Raw genomic sequence first — 26,050 nt, forward strand, 5'->3', positions numbered from 1 at the left:
AAACAAACGAAGCAAATGTCAGTCAACAACATAATGAAAGGTCATACTGGGCATGCTCACACACGTAGGCCATGTCTGAGTACAGCAGTGGGCCACACATATCTGGCAGTTGCAGTTCTTACTCCAGACACTTGTCACTATTCACCAATCCTGCCTTGCGCACACAGTGATATGAAAACAGACCCATATAATATATTGGACCCCTGTCATAATCAAACTATGTAATACAAGTACTTAAGTTGTTCAATGATAGTGAAAATACAAAGAAGATTAATAAATCTCCGATCAGTATCATCAAGAAACAATGAGCACTCCTAACATTATCCAAGCCATGTTCTGGCAAAAATATTGCCAAAGAGTCCATAGAGAACCATGAAGCTTTCTTTTGCTATGTCATAAATATCAGTGTAAACTCATATATGTTCTGAGTCAGTACAAAGTGTAAATGAACACATGTACATGACTGACATTGCCAACATCTTGTCAGACAAGTTCATACATATTTACCCCCCCTCTCACTGACAAAAGGGCCCATTACCATACCTGGAGATTGTGAAAATCCAGAAATCACATATACAATGGTTAAACAGCTCTATCCAAACCTAAAAACATGGCGTCTATGGGATGATGTGGTCTCCCTGGCTGTGTCATATGTGAACTCCAAAACAAACAGACCCTGCACCTGAACAGTCTGTTGAGACTCACCCTCTGTACAGGATATGAAACTGTTGAATGGGTTGCAGCAATGTTTGGCACACTCCACAAGTGTTGGTGCACAACAGACCATGGGGAACTATAGTCTTATAAGCCTAATAAGCCTGATCTGCAAGGTCATTACGGAACTCATAAACAGAGCTATTGGGAGCATACAAACACCCAACCCTACCTATTGTGGTTTGGTCAGGGGCAGATAATGGTTCCTAAACTAGCTAGACAGTTTTCAAGGCAGTCACCCAGGACATACATCAATGAAATGACCTCCACACAGCCTACATAGACCTTGAAAAGCCCTTTTCCAACATCCCACACATATGTCGTATCCACAAAATCAACAACCTGTGCATAAACACGTATGTCATCTGATGGATTGCCAACTGGGGCACAGATAGATCCCACAAGATAAGAATTGTGGTCTCCTGTTCAAGCTGGTAACAACTGCTGTCCCCCATGGCTCAGTCCTGGGACCCCTCCTGTCTGGTGTATACTTTTCAGAAATACAGTCAAACACACGAGGGCTATGTTTAGCAAAGTTTGTGGATGACTGCAAAAGGTTGTCATAATCGATGTTTGGGACAACAGAGACATCCTTAAAAAGGGTCTCAGTCAGACAGATGTGGTGTCAAAATTATGGCCTCGAGCTACAGTCATACAAATACCACATAGGTGCCAACACCCTAAATATGGAGGTAATAATAAGGTATCTATGGACACATGTGGATAGTCATCTCTACTTCCAGAAACACATTCACAAATTGGTTAGAAAATCATGATATGTGTTCCCACAAATTGCCAAGGTCTTTGCATGTAGGTCAAAGGAGGTTCCCTCTACTCATCAGTCATCAGACACATCAGAGAGTATCACGTCACACTTGTGATGAATCTGACTAGGCACCTTCAGCAGCTGGAAAGACCACTGAAATACTTCAACAAGAGGATTACTGGCCTTAAACAGTTGTCCCATGCAACAAGGCTGAATTTAACGCAATCTGAACTCTGTTGCATACTGTCTACTCAGGCGATCTCTGCCCAACAGACAAGTCCATGTCCAATGCAGAACTGATGTACATGTGCTATCTGAAGTAAACCCAAGCTCACTGTGCCACATGCTCTAGGGATATCATCATCACAACAATAAACAGAACATGTTGGAGGGATATTTTACTAACAGACTTCCCTTGCTTTGGAACAGGCTCCCAACCTACATTAAGCTAAGTCCCTAAATGACACTCTTCCAGAGGAGCCTTGATGAGTGTATGTGAAACTGAACTGTCACACCATGGATCACTTCATCAGCTCTACTACACAGAGGCCTAGGGAGCTAACCCCATGTGTGGTGATAGCTGCACACTCGGCCATAGTAATATATGCCTTTAGGCAGATATCCTATTACCTACCTATGTACCTATATATATATATATGTAGGGGGAACACAGTATAATAAGCCAAAGATGGATGGGCAGAGATGTGTGTAAGAGGGTGACCATGACAGGGAGTCATCCAGGACTGTCCCACACAGCACACATCCCAATGGCACAAAAGACATGAGGTGCACATCTCACCCACTGTACATAACAGCCACCAGTATATGTAAGCATTACTGGGTATGTGGTTCATGTGCCTACTGTACAACATGACTGTACAATGAAGTACACATCTACTATATGTAGACATGTACCTGTCACATAGGTTCATAGGTATGTAGTAGACTATCTTCACGAAGGCATATATTAGCCTAGGCAAGTTGTGCAGCTTTCACCACCCCATTGGGTAGTCTCCCAAGCCCTAGTTCTAATAGTTAGTACCCTAAGCCCCTTTCTAGTGGGACTGCTGATGTGATGCCTGGCATGAATTGTCTGTTTCCCATCCACTCATCAAGGCTCCTATTGAAGAATGTCAGCAAGGGGCTCTGTCTGATGTACATTGGGACTCTGTTCCACAGTAAGGCAAGTGTCCAGGATGGTACTCTATCCCACCAGCATGTTGTATTCATTGTTGTGATGAGGTTCATATCCCTGGAGTGTGTAGTGTGACTCAATTTTGTTATCCGAAGATGGAGCATGTTCAACAGTTATGTGTTGGACATGGCTCTGTATGTTAGGCAGAGTGTGCCTCTGAGTAGGTGGTACACAACGGAGAACAGATTTAGTTTTACCAGTTGTGTTGCATAACACAACTGTTTGAGGCCAGTAATCCTCTTGGTGAGGTACCTCTGTGGTCTCTACAGCTGCTGGATATGCTTAGCTGAGTACATCCAAAATGGTGCATTGTACTCAATGATGGGTCTGATGACTTAAGAGTAGAGGGCCACCACTACCTCTTTTGATCCTGATGCAAACCCTTTTTTGATTAGGTGAGCCACATAGGATTTCCCAATCACTTTGGGAACATGGTTGTCAAAGGAAAGATGACTATCTACTTGTGTCCCCAGATCCCTTATTAACTTGTTAGTTTTAAGGGGGTAACACCTATGTGGTAGTTTGTGGGTACTTTGTTTTCACCAAAGGGGATCACTATGAATTCTTCCACAGTGAGCTTGAGGCCATGGTTCTGACACCACACATCTGTCTTATAGAGTCCCTTCTGGAGAATATTTGTGTCATCCGGGGAATCTATTATGGCAAACAATTTACAGTTCCAGGCAAACTTAGTCAACCACAACCCTCCTGTGTTGGCATGTACTTTTGAGAAGTCTATACCAAACAGGAGGGATCCCAGGACTGAACCCTGGGGAACACCAGTTGTTACCGGTGTAGAGTCTGACATGTAGCCAGCAACTCTTAATTTGTGGGATCTATCTGTGAGCCAGTTTGCAACCCATCTTGTGATGTATGGATTCATGCTCAGGTTGGTGAGTTCATCTATGATACCTGACTGGGGAATAGTGTCAAAGGCCTTAGCGAGGTATAGGTAGGCTGTGTGGAGCACACTTCAATCATCTGTAGCCTGGGTAACTGTCTCAAAGAAATCCACCCAGTTCAGGAGGCGTGATCTGCATTTGACAAAGCCAAACTAGGTGTGCTCAACTATGTGAAGGTTCCCAATGTCTTTATTGTTGACTTCCATTATGATTGGCTCCATTGCCTTGCAGATCAGACTTGTCAGGTTCATAGAGCGTGAATGCCAAGGGTCTTTTGTGGCCCCACCCCTGTGGAGTGGGAAGAACATTGTTGTGCAACATTCTATGGCTACATATCCTGTAGAGAGCATATAGAGAGAGGTGTAGGTATCCTTGATGAACATGGATACATCCCCACCCTATGTGCTATGATCCAGGTTCTGATGCTGGAAGGTATGGAATGAGTAGTATCCTGGTAGTGCTGGTGTGCTCTCTGGAGCCTTGAACTAGGTTTCAGTTACTGTACAGATATCAATATTCTCCATACTGAAAAGTGCCTCGAGTGTGTGCATCTGGAGGCTGAGACTTCTGGCAATGAGTAGCATTTAGCTCACTTTGTGGTTATTTGTGTTGGTTACGGGGTTTGGTTTGTCCTGAGTGACCGGTGTTCCACACCTGAAGTAAATGCCTCATTGGTCCGATCTGACCATAAGCTAATTAGCCTACATATCCACATTCTGCCTCCACCCCCATTAAGGAAACCATGTTAAAAATATCTCCAAAGACAACTTCATAATTTTTAAGACAGAAGTGGTGAACTTCAGGACACTCATGCAGATGGACAATACAGTTACGACTACTGAATCCTACACAATTGCAATTTATAAGCACTTACATGAGGGCATGGATTGTGCTATCCCAAACAGAACCAAGACGCTATCCTCCAAAAAAGGAAGCCAACAAACAAACTGCACAACAGAAGGAAGAAACTGTTTCAAAAGAGGGTAAAACGCATGAGTGGATGAGCTCCCTGGTCAGCCTCAGTAAGAATCTGCGATCCCTGATAAAATACTCCAAAGCTAGTCTTGAAAACAAAATCGCCACTGATTCTAAAGACAACCACAAAGAATTCTATAGCTATGTCAAGAATCACAATGGCAACTCTCAGATCTGCTCTGAGTTTCAGCACAATGCACTAAATATACAGACCCAACTGATATTGCCAACGTCCTGGCAGATAGGATCAGTGCTAACTTTACCCCCCTCTCACCCATGAAAGAGCCCATCTCTATACTGGAAGAATGCAAAGTTGCTGTCATCATGGCTGCACAGGTAAAAAACACTCTCCAAAGCCAGGAACACAGCATCCAATGGACCAGATAACATCCTAGGCTGTGTTCTACATGAACTACAGAACAAACTGGCACCACACCTAAGTACCATGTTCAATCATAGCCTTACCTCTGGCTTTGTGCCTGCTGAATGGCGCACAATGATGGTTATCCCACTACACAAGGGGGGAGCCACCATGGACCCCGGGAACTAGTGCCCCATTAGCCTGATGAGCCTGGTCTGCAAGGCCATGGAACGTATCATTATGGAACTTATAAACAAAGACATTGGCAATCTCCAAACTCTGGACCACAACCATTTCGGGTTTGTAAAAGGCAGATCATGTCTCCTAAACCTGAAAGACTTATTTGAAGCAGTCACTAAAGCCGTAAACAAGGGTAAGGTGGTTCGCACAGCCTATCCAGATCTTGCCAAGGCTTTCAACACCATCCCCCATTCTGGAATTATAGATAAACTCACTAAACTAGGTATAAATCCCTATGTCACAAGATGGGTTGCCAACTGGCTCACTGACAGAACCCACACTGTGAAAATAGCAGACTCCAAGTCCAACTTCAGACCAGTGACAAGTGGAGTACCACAGGGTTCAGTCCTGTATCCTGTCCTCTTTGGTATCTACTTCCCCATACCTCTAAACTGTACAGATTTTTGCAGAATGGTCCAATTTTCATACAATTGTGTTTTTCTGGCAAATTAGTGGCAAATAATTAAAGACTAAAGTTAGAAAATAATGACAGGCATTTGAGTTTCAGACTTCATATCTTTCAGAAAACCTGTTATTCTATCAACTGTCTAAGTTTGTACGAGCAATATTTAAAAATGGTCCCTATTTTGGGGCCTTTGTCCCACTTTTATGTATGGCTTTGTCCAGATTTCTTGCTCTAAGAGGTTGAGAGGTATGGTACAGGCTAACACAGAAGGTCTTTGGCTAATGAAGTTCCCAGGTGACTGCAAACTAGAAGCCATAATCAAAACCCGGTTCCTGCCAAATTTGGGCTAAAATGGGGAAGGGCCTTTAAATGAAACAGCTCCAAATAAAGGATGCATACAGTTGAGGAAGCATGCCAATGGCCAAATATAAGGCCATTGGCATTTATAAATGTTTAAAATTATTAAAATCTAACTTTTTTCCCCCGATCTCCGATTTTTAAGCATAGCTCAGCACCGTGCAAACGTGCGGCACTTTAAAAAACAAGAAAATAATTTAAAAATAGCCAAAGATAGCCATTTTCACTAAAACATCCTGCCATGCAGGTGAATGGCAGGCTGAAGACAACATGGCCACTGAGTAGTGGTTGCTAAGGGGGGAAGCTCAGTGTGAGAAATGTAACCATGCATTAGTAGGCAATCCTATGCAAATGAGGATAAAGATAGTGAATCCCAATTTTCCCCAGCATGTGAGCCATGTCCCAAGAGTATAAGTGTAGGAGTAGGTGAGTAGTAGAGTAGAATATAGGCAACATCATGAGAGGATGTGTCAGAAAAGCTGTAAGCTGGAGCACAGTGTCTTGTGTTTGCCCTGAGTTGCTCAGGATTGCAAGAGGCGTGTCTACAGTTGTCCTTTTTGAAAACCAGAAACCAAATGTGTATGACATGAATATATCTGAAATTTCTTGCAAACGTGCACACAGTGTGTGTGTGCATGTGCACACGTGTGCGCTCATGTGCACTCGTTTGCATGGTGCTGCCCTGGGTGGAGATAGAAAGGGAAAAGGAAGGAAAAGAAGTAGTAGGAAGTTAACCAAGGAGAACTAGCAGAGCTGCCAGGTGAAATATATCAGAATCAGCCAATTACACAGGCAGCAGACTAGCCCAGCCCAGCCCAGCACTTTAAACTCTGCAAACAGCATTCTTCCCTATTTTTTCCAAAGAACTCTGCAACACTGCAGTATACAAAGAGGGAAAGCTTAAAAACTTTAAAGTCAGACAAAATGTTAGGGGCTGCTCTTGCTATCATAAACCAACATGTGCAAGGTGCTGAGGGTGGTAATGTTGTGAATGCTGCTGAGCAACCCACAGTGAGGAGACAAAGAAGAGTGTACAGACCCAGGGTAACCTACTAGGGGCTACATGAGCTGGAGATAGTGGAGCGCTATAGAGTGGACAGAGACCTCCTGCAGCAAATTGTTGAGCTGTGCCAGCTAAGCCTCACACACAGAACCAACAGAGGGGAACCCATCCCAGTGGATACCAAGGTATGTGTTGGCCTAAGAATACTAGCTACAGGTACCTTCCAGGGACCAACTGGTGATATGATGGAGATTTCACAGGCATCAGCATCCAGGGTACTGCACTAGTTCCTGTATGCCATGTCAGCACATGTCGGTGAGCACATATATTTCCCCAATTCCAGTGAGGCATTGGCCAGCAATATGCATCTTTTCCACCAAATAGCAGAATACCCTGAGGTAGTGGGTGCAATAGACTGCATGCACATACACATCAAAGCACCACCCGGTGAGCAGGGTAGGGACTACATCAACCGCAAGGGCTTCCCCTACATCAACTGCCAGGCCGTGTGCGATTCCCAGGGCATAATAATGAATGTGTGTGCTGGCTGCCCTGGAAGTTATCACAATTCCCACATCTGGCATCTGCAGCTGTACCAGAGATTTGCCAATTGGGACATCCCAGATGGTCACCTAGTGGGGGATGCTGGATACGCACCGGAGCCGTGGCTGATGACACCCATCAGAAATGCACACACACCTGAACAAGAACTCCATAATGAGGCACAAGCACAAACAAGAAACATAATTAACTGTGTGTTTGGGATGCTCAAGTCATGGTTCCGGTGCCTGGACACATCTGGTGGAGCCTTGCAGTACTCACCAACTACATGTACCCAAATTGTCATGGTATGTGCCATACTACACAATATGATCCTGCGGAAATAGCTGCAGCAGGAACAACATGGAGCAGGGCCAAACAGCCCCCCACCATTGTCAAGGCCTACCCAGGCACAGCGTGACTTGGAGGAGGAACAACCTGAGTCTGCCCCAGTAGGCAGAAGGAGGCGTGCCCAGTATGCCCTGGCCTTGGCAAAGAGGCAACGCATAGCATATGCACTGACTCAGTAGGAACCCTGGAAATAACACCTCTCTCTGACTCGCACATGCAGTAAAAGGGATGCTTAACTTGACACTACCTGTTTTCAAACATGTATAGGGAGTGTAATATGTGCATTCGACATAGGCCGCTGTGCAGCACCACCTGAGGCATGAGTCCCTATTTTAAGCAATATAAAACAATGCTAAGCAAAATTTACCAGTATTGAGCATATTTAAATACAAATGGGCATAGCTGCGCACCTTGCTAACCAGCTCAACGTCGGGCAACATTGGGCAACATTGGGCAAAGTTGAGCAAAGTCAGGTAAACACGCTCACGCCTGCTTTACTGTTCCTTAACCAGTCAGGTCTGCCCAGCAGGAAAATAAAAAGCAGTGACAGCACTTGAACTCAGGATACTGTGAACTGTAGCCACAGTACTGAACCACTAAGCCATGACAGCATTTCACTGGCACAGACACAACTTAAGTCACTCACACATACCAGTTGGGGGGTCACATACCTAACAGTCACAGCTAGCAGGACAATTGTAGACAAATGCAAACACAAACAAATGCTATATCCTGCCCTCTCAAGAGGCATATGAATAACCTCCCCCCAGGCTTATGCAGACAGATAACAGCAGGCCAGGCGGTGTGATGTGGGTTGGGTAGGCTATGAAGTCACAAACTAATATGCGTGTAATTGGAAGCTAAGGTCTGTAGTACAGTGGTGTGCCTCAAGCCAGTACAATAGGCAACAGTACAAACTGAAATGGACTACCTGACTAGCAGTGCAGGCCTAGCAAATGTGTATAAGTGTCAGGTGTACCCCTCATCCTATGTACACCCACAGTAACAATCAGGTGTGCTGCTCCAGGTAGAAATGTACAAATAATAGCTGCCCCCCCCTGTATGTAGAAATGTTGATAAGTCTATGCAAATTGACTCATGGAAGCCCTGCAGGCACAGCGTGCTTACTGTCAATGTACAACACAAAGGTGAGCCCTGAAGTAAAAACTAATTTGATTTTTCACACACATATAGTATATATGCTCATAGTGGGCATGCACACACACTTAAACAAATTTAGCAAATTTCAGTCAGCAACATACTGAAAGGTCATACTGGGCATGCTCACACACAAACAAACAAAGCAAATGTCAGTCAACAACATAATGAAAGGTCATACTGGGCATGCTCACACACGTAGGCCATGTCTGAGTACAGCAGTGGGCCACACATATCTGGCAGTTGCAGTTCTTACTCCAGACACTTGTCACTATTCACCAATCCTGCCTTGCGCACACAGTGATATGAAAACAGACCCATATAATATATTGGACCCCTGTCATAATCAAACTATGTAATACAAGTACTTAAGTTGTTCAATGACAGTGAAAATACAAAGAAGATCAATAAATCTCCGATCAGTATCATCAAGAAACAATGAGCACTCCTAACATTATCCAAGCCATGTTCTGGCAAAAATATTGCCAAAGAGTCCATAGAGAACCATGAAGCTTTCTTTTGCTATGTCATAAATATCAGTGTAAACTCATATATGTTCTGAGTCAGTACAAAGTGTAAATGAACACATGTACATGACTGAAATTGCCAACATCTTGTCAGATAAGTTCATACATATTTACCCCCCTCTCACTGACAAAAGGGCCCATTACCATACCTGGAGATTGTGAAAACCCAGAAATCACATATACAATGGTTAAACAGCTCTATCCAAACCTAAAAACACGGCGTCTATGGGATGACGTGGTCTCCCTGGCTGTGTCATATGTGAACTCCAAAACAAACAGACCCTGCACCTGAACAGTCTGTTGAGACTCACCCTCTGTACAGGATATGAAACTGTTGAATGGGTTGCAGCAATGTTTGGCACACTCCACAAGTGTTGGTGCACAACAGACCATGGGGAACTATAGACTTATAAGCCTAATAAGCCTGATCTGCAAGGTCATTACGGAACTCATAAACAGAGCTATTGGGAGCCTACAAACACCCAACCCTACCTATTGTGGTTTGGTCAGGGGCAGATCATGGTTCCTAAACTGGCTAGACAGTTTTCAAGGCAGTCACCCAGGACATACATCAATGAAATGACCTCCACACAGCCTACATAGACCTTGAAAAGCCCTTTTCCAACATCCCACACATATGTCGTATCCACAAAATCAACAACCTGTGCATAAACACGTATGTCATCTGATGGATTGCCAACTGGGGCACAGATAGATCCCACAAGATAAGAATTGTGGTCTCCTGTTCAAGCTGGTAACAACTGCTGTCCCCCATGGCTCAGTCCTGGGACCCTCCTGTCTGGTGTATACTTTTCAGAAATACAGTCAAACACACGAAGGCTGTGTTTAGCAAAGTTTGTGGATGACTGCAAAGGTTGTCATAATCGATGTTTGGGACAACAGAGACATCCTTAAAAAGGGTCTCAGTCAGACAGATGTGGTGTCAAAATTATGGCCTCGAGCTACAGTCATACAAATACCACATAGGTGCCAACACCCTAAATATGGAGGTAATAATAAGGTATCTATGGACACATGTGGATAGTCATCTCTACTTCCAGAAACACATTCACAAATTGGTTAGAAAATCATGATATGTGTTCCCACAAATTGCCAAGGTCTTTGCATGTAGGTCAAAGGAGGTTCCTCTACTCATCAGTCATCAGACACATCAGAGAGTATCACGTCACACTTGTGATGAATCTGACTAGGCACCTTCAGCAGCTGGAAAGACCACTGAAATACTTCAACAAGAGGATTACTGGCCTTAAACAGTTGTCCCATGCAACAAGGCTGAATTTAACGCAATCTGAACTCTGTTGCATACTGTCTACTCAGGCGATCTCTGCCCAACAGACAAGTCCATGTCCAATGCAGAACTGATGTACATGTGCTATCTGAAGTAAACCCGAGCTCACTGTGCCACATGCTCTAGGGATATCATCATCACAACAATAAACAGAACATGTTGGAGGGATATATTACTAACAGACTTCCCTTGCTTTGGAACAGGCTCCCAACCTACATTAAGCTAAGTCCCTAAATGACACTCTTCCAGAGGAGCCTTGATGAGTGTATGTGAAACTGAACTGTCACACCATGGATCACTTCATCAGCTCTACTACACAGAGGCCTAGGGAACTAACCCCATGTGTGGTGATAGCTGCACACTCTGGCCATAGTAATATATGCCTTCAGGCAGATATCCTATTACCTACCTATGTACCTATTTAGATATATATATATATATATATATATATATATATATATATATATATATATATATATATATATAGGGGGAACACAGTATAATAAGCCAAAGATGGATGGACAGAGATGTGTGTAAGAGGGTGACCATGACAGGGAGTCATCCAGGACTGTCCCACACAGCACACATCCCAATGGCACAAAAGACATGAGGTGCACATCTCACCCACTGTACATAACAGCCACCAGTATCTGTAAGCATTACAGTGTATGTGGTCCATGTGCCTACTGTACAACATGACTGTACAATGAAGTACACATCTACTATATGTAGACATGTACCTGTCACATAGGTTCATAGGTATGTAGTAGACTATCTTCACGAAGGCATATATTAGCCTAGGCAAGTTGTGCAGCTTTCACCACCCATTGGGTAGTCTCCCAAGCCCTAGTTCTAATAGTTAGTACCCTAAGCCCCTTTCTAGTGGGACTGCTGATGTGATGCCTGACATGAATTGTTTGTTTCCCATCCACTCATCAAGGCTCCTATTGAAGAATGTCAGCAAGGGGCTCTGTCTGATGTACATTGGGACTCTGTTCCACAGTAAGGCAAGTGTCCAGGATGGTACTCTATCCCACCAGCATGTTGTATTCATTGTTGTGATGAGGTTCATATCCCTGGAGTGTGTAGTGTGACTCAATTTTGTTATCCGAAGATGGAGCATGTTCAACAGTTATGTGTTGGACATGGCTCTGTATGTTAGGCAGAGTGTGCCTCTGAGTAGGTGGTACACAATGGAGGACAGATTTAGTTTTACCAGTTGTGTTGCATAACACAACTGTTTGATGCCAGTAATCCTCTTGGTGAGGTACCTCTGTGGTCTCTACAGCTGCTGGATATGCTTAACTGAGTACATCCAAAATGGTGCATTGTACTCAATGATGGGTCTGATGACTTAAGAGTAGAGGGCCACCACTACCTCTTTTGATCCTGATGCAAACCCTTTTTTGATTAGGTGAGCCACATAGGATTTCCCAATCACTTTGGCAACATGGTTGTCAAAGGAAAGATGACTATCTACTTGTGTCCCCAGATCCCTTATTAACTTGTCAGTTTTAAGGGGGTAACACCTATGTGGTAGTTTGTGGGTACTTTGTTTTCACCAAAGGGGATCACTATGAATTCTTCCACAGTGAGCTTGAGGCCATGGTTCTGACACCACACATCTGTCTTATAGAGTCCCTTCTGGAGAATATTTGTGTCATCTGGGGAATCTATTATGGCAAACAATTTACAGTCCCAGGCAAACTTAGTCAACCACAACCCTCCTGTGTTGGCATGTACTTGTGAGAAGTCTATACCAAACAGGAGGGATCCCAGGACTGAACCCTGGGGAACACCAGTTGTTACCGGTGTAGAGTCTGACATGTAGCCAGCAACTCTTAATTTGTGGGATCTATCTGTGAGCCAGTTTCCAATCCATCTTGCGATGTATGGATTCATGCCCAGGTTGGTGAGTTCATCTATGATACCTGACTGGGGAATAGTGTCAAAGGCCTTAGCGAGGTATAGGTAGGCTGTGTGGAGCTCATTTCAATCATCTGTAGCCTGGGTAACTGTCTCAAAGAAATCCACCCAGTTCAGGAGGTGTGATCTGCATTTGACAAAGCCAAACTAGGTGTGCTCAACTATGTGAAGGTTCCCAATGTCTTTATTGTTGACTTCCATTATGATTGGCTCCATTGCCTTGCAGATCAGACTTGTCAGGTTCAGAGAGCGTGAATGCCAAGGGTCTTTTGTGGCCCCACCCCTGTGGAGTGGGAAGAACATTGTTGTGCAACATTCTATGGCTACATATCCTGTAGATAGCATATAGAGAGAGGTGTAGGTATCCTTGATGAACATGGATACATCCCCACCCTATGTGCTATGATCCAGGTTCTGATGCTGGAAGGTATGGAATGAGTAGTATCCTGGTAGTGCTGGTGTGCTCTCTGGAGCCTTGAACTAGGTTTCAGTTACTGCACAGATATCAATATTCTCCATACTGAAAAGTGCCTCGAGTGTGTGCATCTGGAGGCTGAGACTTCTGGCAATGAGTAGCATTTAGCTCACTTTGTGGTTATTTGTGTTGGTTACGGGGTTTGGTTTGTCCTGAGTGACTGGTGTTCCACACCTGAAGTAAATGCCTCATTGGTCCGATCTGACCATAAGCTAATTAGCCTACATATCCACATTCTGCCTCCATCCCCATTAAGGAAACCATGTTAAAAATATCTCCAAAGACAACTTCATAATTCTTAAGACAGAAGTGGTGAACTTCAGGACACTCATGCAGATGGACAATACAGTTACGACTACTGAATCCTACACAATTGCAATTTATAAGCACTTACATGAGGGCATGGATTGTGCTATCCCAAACAGAACCAAGACGCTATCCTCCAAAAAAAGGAAGCCAACAAACAAACTGCACAACAGAAGGAAGAAACTGTTTCAAAAGAGGGTAAAACGCATGAGTGGATGAGCTCCCTGGTCAGCCTCAGTAAGAATCTGCGATCCCTGATAAAATCCTCCAAAGCTAGTCTTGAAAACAAAATCGCCACTGATTCTAAAGACAACCACAAAGAATTCTATAGCTATGTCAAGAATCACAATGGCAACTCTCAGATCTGCTCTGAGTTTCAGCACAATGCACTAAATATACAGACACAACTGATATTGCCAACATCCTGGCAAATAGGATCAGTGCTAACTTTACCCCCCTCTCACCCATGAAAGAGCCCATCTCTATACTGGAAGAATGCAAAGTTGCTGTCATCACGGCTGCACAGGTAAAAACCACTCTCCAAAGCCAGGAACACAGCATCCAATGGACCAGATAACATCCCAGGCTGCGTTCTACATGAACTACATAACAAACTGGCACCACACCTAAGTACCATGTTCAATCATAGCCTTACCTCTGGCTTTGTGCCTGCTGAATGGCGCACAATGATGGTTATCCCACTACACAAGGGGGGAGCCACCACGGACCCCGGGAACTAGTGCCCCATTAGCCTGATGAGCCTGGTCTGCAAGGCCATGGAACGTATCATTATGGAACTTATAAACAAAGACATTGGCAATCTCCAAACTCTGGACCACAACCATTTCGGGTTTGTAAAAGGCAGATCGTGTCTACTAAACCTGATAGACTTCTTTGAAGCAGTCACTAAAGCCGTAAACAAGGGTAAGGTGGTTCGCACAGCCTATCCAGATCTTGCCAAGGCTTTCAACACCATCCCCCATTCTGGAATTATAGATAAACTCACTAAACTAGGTATAAATCCCTATGTCACAAGATGGGTTGCCAACTGGCTCACTGACAGAACCCACACTGTGAAAATAGCAGACTCCAAGTCCAACTTCAGACCAGTGACAAGTGGAGTACCACAGGGTTCAGTCCTGTATCCTGTCCTCTTTGGTATCTACTTCCCATACCTCTAAACTGTACAGATTTTTGCAGAATGGTCCAATTTTCATACAATTGTGTTTTTCTGGTAAATTAGTGGCAAATAATTAAAGACTAAAGTTAGAAAATAATGACAGGCATTTGAGTTTCAGACTTCATATCTTTCAGAAAACCTGTTATTCTATCAACTGTCTAAGTTTGTACGAGCAATATTTAAAAATGGTCCCTATTTTGGGGCCTTTGTCCCACTTTTATGTATGGCTTTGTCCAGATTTCTTGCTCTAAGAGGTTGAGAGGTATGGTACAGGCTAACACAGAAGGTCTTTGGCTAATGAAGTTCCCAGGTGACTGCAAACTAGAAGCCATAATCAAAACTACTAACAATGTGGACATCCTACAAAAGGGCCTCACTGAGACAGATGCCTGGTGTCAAAGCCATGGCCTCAAGCTTAATGCCAAAAAGTGCATTGTCATCCCTTTTGGTAAAAACTCTGTACCCATGAATTACAACATAGGTGGTAGTATACTTAACACTGAAAGTGTGATAAGAGACCTTGGGGCACAGGTGGTCAGTAGACTCTCCTTTGATAATCACATCACCACAGTAGTCAGGAAATCCTTCTACGTGGCACACCTCATCACAAAAGGTTTCTTGTGCAGAAAAAAAGAGGTCATTGTTCCCCTCTACTCATCACTCATTAGATCCATTATAGAGTACAACGTCCCTTTTGGTATTTACCTTACAAGACATCTACAACAACTGGAAAGCCCGCAGAAATACCTCACAAAGAGGATTAGTGGCCTCAAATACATGCCCTACACAGACCATCTCAAAACACTCAAGCTTTACTCTGTCGCATATCGCCTACTCAGAAGTGATCTCTGCCTAACATACAAAGCTATGTCAAATACAGAGCTGTTGGACATGCTCCACTTAAAGAAATCCCAATCTCTCCGAGCTTCAGCCCCAAAACCCGGACCGAAATACAAAATGAGGGGGTGTATCCATTTTCATAAAGGATACCCACATCTCTAGGTTAGTGGCACAGCACGAGGCCTCGGAGACCATACAAGTGCAACTAACAGTGGACAAAACTGCTTATCAGATCGTAGCTGCTACAGATCACCTACCTTGTCTCAGGACCCTCACTCAGCATTCCTGAGAACACTGGAAAATATAAAGGTCCTACCAAACACCATGATATTAGGAGATTTCAACTACCCAAACATTGACTGGGAGAATTACTCAAGTACAAACTCCTTTGCCCAATGCTTCCTAGAGTTTATAAACTCAAACACCCTGGAACAGCTGGTCACCACACCCACTAGAGGTGACAACATACTGGACCTGATCATCACCAACATGGGGGATCAGTGCTCCACACCAGAGGTAAACCCCTCGCTGGTAAGATCAGATCATAACGTAATCACACTGGACATCCACATGCCGACCCCACCCCCAGTCAAGGAAACCACTGTGAAAAACTTTTCAAAAGCAAACTTCACACTTCTCAAGACTGAAGTGGAAAGTTTCAAAGCCCCCTTGCTATAGGATAATGCTATCCAATCCGCAGAATCCTTTACAAGTGCATTATATGAGCATCTACAGGGATGCATGGATCGAGCCATCCCAAGTAAAACCAAGACTCCCTCCTCCAAAAGAGAAAACCAGTCTGGTGGTCCTTGGCCATAAATAAGCTATACAACAGAAGGAGGAAACTACTACATGATAGAGCAAAATTCCAAAAAGGAAAGGCATCACTGATCATTATTAGCAAGAAACTACGATCACTCATAAAATCATCCAAGGCCAGTTTCTAAAGAAAAATTGCCAAGGAATCTAAAGATAACCACAAAGCCTTCTTTAGCTATATCAAACATTTAGGTGGCAACTCTCAGATATACTTTGAGCTACTGCAAAATGGCAAAAAATACACTGAACCAACTGACATTGCCAACATCTTGGTGGACAAGTTTAGTGCAAACTTCACCCCCCCCTCACCCCCAAAAGGGCCTGTGTCCATCCCAGAAGAATGCCGAGCCTCTGACATCACGGACATGCAGGCAAAAGCAGCCCTCTCCAAAGCTAAGAACACAGCATCAATGGGACCGGATGGTGTCCCAGGCTGCATCTTACACCAGCTCCAAAAGGAACTAAACCCTCACCTAAATTCACTGTTCAGATTCAGCCTTACCACAGGCTATGTACCCAAAGAATGGCATACAGCAACAGTCATCCAGCTCCACAAAGGTGGTGCCACAGCAGAACCTGGGAACGATCGCCCTATAAGCCTGACCAGCCTGGTCTGCAAAACTATGGAGCAAATTATCATGGAACTCATTAACAGAGACATTGGAAACCTCCAGACACTGGACCCTACCCAATTTGGCTTTGTTAAAGGCAGATCCTGCCTCCTAAATCTAGTTGACTTCTTTGAAACAGTTACCAAGGCCATAGATGAAGGGAAGGTAGTCCACACAGCCTACCTAGACCTCACTAAGGCCTTCAATGCCATTCCCCCACTCTGGCATCATAGACAAGCTTACCAGCTTGAAAATTAACCCCTATGTCATGAGATGGGTGGCCAAATGGCTCACGGTTAGAACACACATGGTCAGAGTTGTGGGTGCCATGTCCGAATCTAAACCAGTCACAAGTGGCATCACACAGGTCTCGGTCCTGGGACCCCTCCTGTTCAGTATATACTTCTCTGAGGTACAGGCAAGCATGGGAGGACTATGCTGACCAAGTTCACAGATGACTGCAAACTGGGGGCCATAATCGACTCTCTGGCTGACACAGACTTCCTCCAGAAGGGTCTTGCAGAGACAGATACCTGGTGTCAAAACCATGGCCTCAAGCTGAATGCCAAAAAATACATAGTCATCCCCTTTGGAAAAAACAAAGTGCCCATGAATTACCACTTAAGTGGTAATCCACTAGGTACGGAAAATGTAATTAGGGACCTGGGGACCCAGTTAGATAGTAACCTCTCCTTTGATAATCACATTGCCAAAGTGGTTAGATATTCCTTCTATGTAGCCCACCTAATCACAAAAGGGTGCACCTCTAGATCAAGAGAGGTCATTGTGCCCCTGAACTCATCACTCATTAGGCCCATAATAGAGTACAATGCCCCATTTGGTATGTACCTTAATTGGCACATGCAACAGCTGGTAAGACCACAGAAGTATCTCACCAAGAGGATCATGGGCCTCAAAGAGATGCCATATGCAACTCAACTAAAGAAACTCCAGCTCTACTTGGTTGCTTACTGCCTGCTCAGAGGTGATCTATGCCTGATGTATAAGGTCATGTCCAACCCGGAATTAATGGACATGCTCCACCTCAAGAAAAACAAATCTCTTAGAGCCACACACTCTAGTGAATTAAACCTCAGCAAAGCAATAACAGGATGTGCTGGAGGGATAGATTCCTGTCCCAGAGACTTCAAATGCTCTGGAATAGAATCCCAGTTGATGTTAGGCAGAGCCCCTCACAGACTCTCTTCAAGAAGAATCTTGATGAGTGGATGGGAAATTGTAAATTTACCCCTGGGATCACTTCAGTGGCCCTGCTAGACAGAGGCCCAGGAAACTTATTTAAAAGGGAGGCGAAAGCCAACACATTCTGGCTAGGCTTATAAATGCCCTTGGCCAGATAGCCTAGTACCTACCTATGAACCTATGAACCTATATGCTCTATGGACCTAAACCTTGTCACCACAATAAACAGAACATGCCGGAGGGATAGATTCCGGTCCCAGAGACTTCACATACTCAAGAATAAACTACCTATCTATATCAAACAAAGCTCCTCATTAGCACTCTTCAAGAAAAGTCTTGATGATTGGATGGGAAATAGGAAATTCACCCTGGGCATCACTTTTGTGTCTCTGCTTGACAGTGGCACAAGAAAATACATTTCCTGGGTGGCAAAAGCCAGGGTACCTTTTTGGCTGGGCTTGTATAAGCCCCAGGGCCGATAACCTAGTACCTACCTATGAAACTATGAACCTTTGATCCTTGCCTAAAAAAGGTAATATGGGGACAGCAAGAGCCTTGGCCAGTATTCAGAACATAGGGGCGACAGGCGCAAACCATCTGTAGAGAAGCAACGAGGCTTGTCTATCATGTCATCACAGGCAGACAGAGACTGGATCCCCTTTGAATGACACCAGAAGCTCAGCCAATTGTTGAAGTTTATCATCTTTCTGTTATATTGCAGTATCATGTAGGTGAAGGTACGATGCTACTCAAGGTTTGACCCTGTGTGTGCCAGCATGTGGTGCATCAACCCATATATGATAGGGTCATGTTCTATGCAGACAATACACTCACAATACACCTAGTATGATAAGCCTGCTGGGGTTAGCAAATGTGAAAAAAAACTTTATGCAGACTGTCAGCAAGTAATGTCTGTACTGCACCCTGTAACTCCATATTGCTTGCTGAAGTGTAAAGATGTACTTAGTTTGGATTAAGAACACTGCACTTGCCAACTGTGTGTGTGTGTGTGTGTGTGTGTGTGTGTGTGTGTGTGTGTGTGTGTGTGTGTGTGTGTGTGTGTGTGTCTCTCCCTGGGGAGAGAGCAACCTTTTTGGAGACTACTCGCACCCCTTAAAAGTGGTATACTCATCTTTGTCAAGTCTCATGATGTCACCATCCTACAAATACACCTGTGGAAAAATGAAATTCCAGTAATGTGTGTAGCATGTTGTGTAAATGTGTATTGCTGTAGTATCATAATGTAGCTAGGTAAGAGTTTGAATCCTGCATTTACCAGCTGTGTGAGTGTGTGTATCTCCCTGGGGGAGAAGCAGCTTTTTTGGAGACTGCACACACACACACACACCTTAAAAGTGGTATACTCATCTTTGTCAAGTCTGATGATGTCACCATCCTACAAATATACCTGTGGAAAGGTGAAGTCCCAATAATGTGTATAGCGGGTCATGTAAATGTATATGGCTGCATTATCATAATGTAGTAAGGTAAGGGTTTGAATCCTCTAGTTGCCAAGTGTGTGCCCCCCTAGGGAAGAACAACCTTCTTGGAGACTACTCACACACCTTAAAAGTGGTATACTCATCTTTGTTAAGTCTGATGATGTCACCATCCTACAAATATACCTGTGGAAAGATGAAATCTCAGTAGTGTGTATAGTGCATCATGTAAATGCATACTGCTGTAATGTCATAATGCACTTAGGTAAGTGTTTGAATCCCCCATTTGCCACCTGTGAGTGTCTCCCTGAGCAAGAGCACCCTTTTTGGAGACTACTCACACACATTAAAAGTGGTACACTCATCTTTGTCAAGTCTGATGATGTCATCATCCTACAAATATACCTGTGGAAAAGTGAAATCCCAGTAATGTGTATAGCGCGTTGTGTAAGTGCATGCTTCTGTATTATCATAATGTAGTTAGGTAGAGGTGTGAATCCTGCACTTGCTTTCTGTGTATGTGTGTGTTTCTCTGAGAAAGAGTGACCTTTTTGGAGACTACTCACACCCCTTAAAAGTGGTATACTCATTTTTGTCAAGTCTGATGATGTCACCAACCTACAAATATACCTGTGGAAAGGTGAAATCCCAGTAATGTGTATAGCTTGTCGTGTAAATGCATACTGCTGTAGTATAATAATGTAGTTAAGAAAGAATTTGAATCTCGCACTTGCTGACTGTGTGTATCTGTACTCGAGGTGTGTGACACCATTGGCCAATGAGGAGTGGGTTTTGATTTTTCTAGTGTATGACATATCACAATGACAACTGTATGTGCATTACACATGTAAGGTAGCTGTGGGGAAAATCCATATACATACATGTGACCTCAAGTATTTCATAGGTGGGTACTCTGGTTTCTCCATGAACGCATCTGTTATCTTTGCAAGAGAGTGCTGGCACTTTCCAGACCATAGGTCACTTCTGTATGCTTGTGACAAGCTTAGCCACTGCAGTGATCCCTGGGCTATGTCATCCATTTCACATCCACTCATCATGGTTTCTATTGAAGAGTGTGAGTGAGGGTTTATGCTTGAGGTATATTTGAAACCTGTTCCAAAGCAAGCAAAGTCTGGCAAAGATGACTAATCATTATAGGTGTGCAACAACCTCTGTGGATCTGCATGCAAACCCTTTATTGCTTATGTGTTCCACAGAGGTATTTCCAAAACCCTTTGGTAATGTGATTATCAAAGGAGAGATGACTTAACACATGGCTCTATGTATACATTAGTACCTGTTCCACATTTTGGGGGCTACTACCTATGTGGTACTCTGGGGATACTTTGTTTTCTAAAAGTGGATAACCATGCTTTCTTAGGCTTATAGCGTTACAGCATGAGTTTGACACCAGGTATCTGTCTGCATGATACCCTTTTGGAGCATGTGTGTGTCATATGGAGAATAAAGCATAGCCCACAGTATGCATTGTCATCAAACGTGGGCAGACATATCCCTACTGTGTTTGCTTGTACCTAAGAAAGCTATATGCCAAACAGGTGCGGTCCCAGGATTGAGTGCAGGTGAATACCACTTGTTACTGGCATAGAATAGTACATGGAGGCTGCAAATGTTACTGTGTGTCCTACATCTGTGCGTCAGTTGTCAAGCCATCATCTAACAATTGTTTATGGTCAGTCTGTTAAGGTTATGTATAATACCAGTATGTGGGATGGGTATGAATTGCTGGTGAGCTATAGCTTGGTTGTGTTGACCTCCCCTACCTCACCTATAGCCTTGTTGACTGGCTTGAAGTTTACTAGGTGTAGGAGCCATGATCTGGCCTTTAGAGAACCTAAGTGGGTATGGTGCAGTGTTTGCAGTTTCATAATGTCTCTGTTAATGAGTTCCATAATGCTGTGCTCCATAGCCTTCCAGATAACATTGGCCTGGCTTATAGGGTGAGAGTTTCCAGGACCTGTTGTAGTTCTAGCCTTAATCAATTTATGTTAAGATTTGCACTGGGTGTGACAAGGGTGGACAGGTTTAAGAATAAGTATATTAGAGGGTCAGGCCAAGATTGAAGGTTAGTAGACCATGCCAGATAGGCAGGATTAAGTTGGTTTATATATGTGCTGAGGAGGGATGCAGAGTATACTGTGAAATAGATGCTAAGGATGAAGCTGCAAGGTAACAGAAAAAGAGGAATGCCTAAGATGAGGTTTATGGCTGTGATGAGAGAGGACATGCAGATGGATGGTGTGATAGCGCAAGATGCAGAGGCCAGGAAGAAATGATGTACTGTGGCGACCCCTAATGGGAGCATCCAAAAGGAGAAGAAGAAGAAGACATTGTAGCTCAACCATTGTGGACTGTGAACACCATTACCGTGTGTCATTCCATAAGTATGTAACCTGTATAGAGGCTGCATCTGGACAAAGTGTTTAGGTGAGTGGTGACTTCATATGTCAGCTTGTGTATGACACAGCCAGGGACACTGTCCAGTACCATTGCCACTATGACGTGTACTTTGTTAAAGAGATGTTTTAACTAGAGTGTCTGTAACTCATCAGGTTTTACATTCTTCAGGTCTGGAAATGTGGCCCTTGTGTAATGACAGGGTGGTGAAATCCGCATTCAAACTGCCTGACAAGGAATTGGTAATGTCGGTCAGATAAGTGTACTTTGTGACCATTTACATTAACTGTGACCCAATCTGAAATTTCCCCTGTAGATTATGAACAACACTGAAGAAAGCTTTAGTGTTGTCTTTGGAATACTTGCCATTTTGTATTTTGAAGCTTGCCTTGTTTGTTTATTGAGGGATTGTATTTTCCAATGATAGTGACCAGAGAGGTTATCCCTTCTTGGTATGTAACTCTTTTGGTACAACTTCACACCTTCTATTATATATTTAGTTTATGGCAGGGGTCCATGTGACTAATGCACTTTTATTGCATAAGTGAGAATTTCTTGTGTTTATGATAGCACGGTCCATGCAACCCTGTAGGTGAACAGTGTGCATTAATAAAGGATTATGCAGCTGGGACAGTGTTAACCTTAGTAATGCAAACCAATGACAGATAGCAACAACAGCATCACCCACAGCACAGTGTCAACCCGTGTCATACACACACATGTGTATTCAAGTTTCAAAATGTGTGTAGTACAATGCATACTGGCCACCAATAGAAAGTATGGAGTGTTAACACTGGCCAATACAGGGCATGTCACCCTGCCCATGTGTCTAATATGCACATACATGCAGACAGTGCACCTCCACCATGTTCACAAATGTACACCTGCAGACCTGTGCTGCACACACCCCACACTTACTCTCCACTGTATAACACATGCTGACACAACTACACACATCAGCCAAGTGGCACATGGGCAAACAAAACACAATTGGAATAAACACTGGTGGAAACAATACAACATTGCTAATTACAGCTTTAATGCATCATGCCTGCTCAGCTACACCTTCAAGGATATCATTACACTTTACTGCTGACAACATGTTACACATTCAACCATTGCTATACTTTATTAAAGTCACCCTGTGCATCAGCACTATGTTAGCCTGTTCCTGCATCAATGTTACAGATGACAGGAGGTGGCACAGGATTCATCATATGCACGGGGTGTGTTGTTGGTTTGCTAGAGGCCTACACTGAGCCATAAAATCGACATGTGTATGCATGTGTGTGTGTGAGGGCCATGAGTACTGTTATGGTCCAATGTTGATGTAATGTGTGAGGGTATGTGTTTGCCCTAGGTTTCTGGTTTATGTGTGTGTGTCTGCATGCACACAGTTCCACCATGTGGCTGCCATATATGGGGATTTGTGAGACAACTACAGACTGTACCTGGGAGGCTTTACAGATCACCATCTCTGGCCACGGATATGAAACCTGTTCCTGGCAGGGGTGCTACAGACTGTATCAGGTACTAATCCAGATTGGGTACTACTTGAAGAGGTTGACATATGTCCACTGGATCCAGGTCCCTGCAGGGACTGGCCAGAGCCACGTGCACATGGTTTTCTATGACGGTCTATGGACAGCCCCCCCAACATTGCTGGGGCTGGTACTGGCACTACGGGAGCGGCTGTGACTTGCTGGATGTCCATGGCGACATCCGGCTGCTGATGTTGCTGGCATACATCCATGTCGACATCTCAACCATCCTGCACTGTCCTGAAACATGAACATGACATTGTGGAGGACATCTAATGTCTCACCCCAACGTCTATCAATGACTTCAGTGTAATTATGTATGGCACCTGATAGGTCATGGATACTGTCATTTACGGAGGTGTTATGAACCCTCTGTGCCCTTAGTCCCTGTCTGGTGTACCGCTCCATTCATGTCTGTGCCTCCATGACAGCCTGGAACATGTGTGTGGTAGAAAGAGGTGTGGCACGTCTGCCAGGGGCATGATGACCAGCAGTGCTCTGATGAGAACCCCTGGGCATCTGCCTATGTGGTACCATTCCAGACATCTGGCAATGGCTGCTGTGTCCTGATACATGTGCCATAGATACCACACTGTCCTGGCCAGTGTCAATCGTACACTGTCCCTCAGCTAAGGGCAATGGTGATGATGGATGTACAGGCAGTATGACTGTGTGTGCATGGATGGGGTGGAGACTTGTGTACTGTTAATTGGTGGCCCAACAACAGACCCTGACAAACCTGCCTGTGCCTCAACACACCTATCCTCATGATCACTGTCTGTCTCAGCGACATCAGGTTCTCTGCTGTACTGTACCAACCCCACCTCGACACCTGTGAGAGGAAAACAAGAATCACACTTTAATACCTGAACATGATGTCAGACCTCATGCGCACATGCACACATGCTCACATGCACACATGCACACATGCGTACATGCGCATATGCACACATGCACACATGCAAATATGCGCACATGCACACACACAAAAATACAGCAGGTGATGGTGGGGTACAGTATCACAAGCAAAACAGTCATATCACACATGTCAGCATGCAGGACATGTGTTGCTCAACAGCATGCAGTGCAAGTGTAGACAGTCCTTGTTGCTAACAGTATACATGGCTTTGATGCATGTGTTTTGTTATTAGGTGATGGGCCTCCCCCTGGAACACAATGCATACATGGACACAACATTGCTGTGCAGGTATTCAAAACTCTGTAATGTACTGTGCACCATAACAAACAGGTGTACACGCCATGGCTGGATGTGTATCTGTGTGTCAGATAGGTATCCAATGCTGATTACAGCCTCTGTGTCTTTAGCAAATAATTGTAGACACATTGTTAGCACATGCATGATGAGTATTCACACAACATCATCAGTGGTGCATGGATAATTGATGGAATACCATTCGGCCACATACCCAATGTACGGTACTTATGGTGAGTGTAGATCATATTGTGGACATGCCAGTGCCATCCATGACATGGCATGCTAAAACACAACTGCATATTTAAACACTACACATACCCAATGTGTGTCATATGACCTAGCCGCTCAATAGCATCACAAGACATATATGTGTCAGTTGTGCAAATAGTGCTTGGTATGCATATTGTTTAGAGGTGCATATGTGTGCATACACGCAACATTAAGGTGTGTAGCAAGGTGTATAGCAATGAAAGCTATGTGTAGTACTGTGGTTACAATAACTGGATGGGGTATAGTACCACAGGCCATCATCATGAAGCATCATGTGGTCACTCAAGGCTACAAATGTTTCCCAAACCAGCACTACTCATGCTGTACCAGAACTGTACTACCTTGGCTACATTCACTATTTCATAAACAGTTGTTACATGAGTTTGTAAGGAGGCCAATAAGGAGCATTCCCTGAAATGAATGTGTGGTGTGTTGCAGAGTGTTTAAATGCCCCATGATAGGCCTCTACTCCTCAGGTATATTATGTGCAATGTGTGGATGAGATTTTGGATACTGGAGTGTGTCTTTACAGAGGGTTTGGGAATCCTTTATGTGTAGCATGTTAAAATGCTCTGTGTATGACACAAATGTGTATGTTATGTGCATGTTGAGTATCAACTGTGCCTATTCAATAGTCACTACAGTCTGGCCACATTTGTTTGAGATGATCTGGGTATTGCATGAGGCAGCTAATCACATTATTGAGATGTGCGTGGTCTTACACCAAACATGCACATCATGCATTATGGGTAGGTGTGTTACATGTGTACATGGCCTACACCTTAACTATGACATACACTTTTTATTTACAATAATAAATGTAGAACACACTCACCAGCATCTGTCCACTGCCTTGATGTCACCCCAGGGGGACCTACATAGAGATGAGACAGTTTATCAGTGGCCACAACTGTGGCATTGCTACAGTGTATTTGCAATCTTACAGTACAACAACAGTTTACATTCACAGGGCTACAGATTATGTTCCAAATGATCAGTATT

Source organism: Protopterus annectens, chromosome 17.part0 (assembly GCF_019279795.1).
Source record: "Protopterus annectens isolate FY-2018-M chromosome 17.part0, PAN1.0, whole genome shotgun sequence".
NCBI lineage: Eukaryota > Metazoa > Chordata > Ceratodontiformes > Protopteridae > Protopterus > Protopterus annectens.